Source organism: Vombatus ursinus, unplaced genomic scaffold, assembly GCF_900497805.2.
Source record: "Vombatus ursinus unplaced genomic scaffold, bare-nosed wombat genome assembly UNPS02014802.1, whole genome shotgun sequence".
Lineage (NCBI taxonomy): Eukaryota > Metazoa > Chordata > Mammalia > Diprotodontia > Vombatidae > Vombatus > Vombatus ursinus.
Window position 1 is genome coordinate 1132755 of NW_020954580.1, and position 1850 is coordinate 1134604.

A 1850-nucleotide genomic window follows, 5' to 3' on the forward strand; every position below is an offset into this window, starting at 1 on the left:
GTGTAAAGGTAGACTAGTACACACTGAAAGTCCATATGCCTTGCTTTCTATGTCAGTCTATGCACATTCAACTAGTAAGAAAAAGTATGGGGAAACTGACCTAAATGTAGGACATGATGCCATTTGACAGCTCTGGCTGAAGTCCATCGTTAAACACACCAAATAATATATCACACACAGCCAATAGACTGCCAGTCTGTCTTAGAAAAGAGTTTGCAAAATATTCCAAACAACCAGTATTTGTTTATATTCTTGTTTAACTATAAATAATTTTGTGCCAACATTAATTTTGGAGAGTTGGGTCAAATCAGGAAGTTTGAAAAGACCATAAAACAAAAATGTTAATAACCAAGAATTAGACAATGAAATGAACATCAGCAAACCTAGATTAAGTACTAAATCTCAAATATGGGGGGGAGGGGGTAGGAAATGGTAAATATGATGACATGAGCAATTCCCAAATATGCACAGTATGTGTGTGTGTGTGTGTGTGTGTGTGTGTGTGTATTATACAACTACAGTTTTAAAAATAGTTCCTAGGCTCCAGAAAAATTGCAAAGGCATTTACAAACAAAACACAGCATATTTACAATCAAAAAGTTTACTTTTTAAACAAAAATAGAAAAAATTAAATATCTCTCCTCCCAAAAAAATGCTGGTTTATACAAGTAACCTCCACAAAATCCCAACTCTGCTGCCACATGCTAGATGGAGTAAACCCTGAAATCTCAAAAAACCTTGCCAAAAGAGTGAAAACTCCAGCAGATTCTACAACCTGAAAGGTCGTCAGCCATGGTCTCTATGACAAAGTCTTGTAAAGGATAGAGGGGGTGGTCACTAGATAATGAATTCTTTGGCTATAGTAACCCATGAAGCAATAAAAATATGTAAAATCACCCTCAGTTCTGTGTTACTCCCTTCCATTTCTGCAGTGATAGCAGCTAAATGGTGGAAAGAAGAACAAAGGATGCTGAGTCCCCATTTTTATACCACCTACAAAATGTGCAATTGCATGAAAGCAACTGAAGAAAGAGAAAATGCCAAAGATGGGAGGGGGAGGAAATCTTACTAATATCAAGAAAAGAAGATTAAGGGAACATCAAAACTATTGGCCTACATATCTATTTTCTTATCCATTTGATTTTTTTTTAATTTACTTACTCAATGAGTATATTAAAAGGAAATAGGCAGGGTTTTCCAAGTGATACTCCATGGTAGACCACATCTTGAAATTTAGACAAGTGCCTGAAAGATGTAGTGAATACAAGATCCCACTGTGTTTATTGTTTGTTGGTACATTTGATCTGATTGAGCAAAAATGCCATCGAGAGACTCTCTTTCATCAAGATGTCTCTCCTTTATACATCAAAATTATTCAAGATTCCTCAAAAGATGTAATGACAGAGATAATCATCAATGGCCCTTTGATGACCAACATTAAATAGGACAATATATGTTCTTCAAAGTTATTAGCCATTGTGATGGAGTAGATTCAGTGCAGGGTTCAAGTTGAAGAGGGATTCCAAATAGATGATGACATTCTCCAATTGTTCCAATCTGTAAATGATATAATTCTAGTTTCATCAAGACCCATAACACTATAAAACCTCAAATATAATGATATGTTTGAAATCAGAGGACATAAAAACAAAAGTTGTAGCTCAATGGAAGAATGGCTCATTGATTTTGATTACACTGATAACAAGAGTTAGCAGAATTGGTCTCATCTTGTTCCCAAAGGTAAAAAAAATGGAATACTTAGCCATCTTGGTTTGCAATGAAAAACAGGAAATGAACAAAAATATAAAAAAAAAATTCATTCTGACTATTAGCATTTCTTAAAGAAGTTT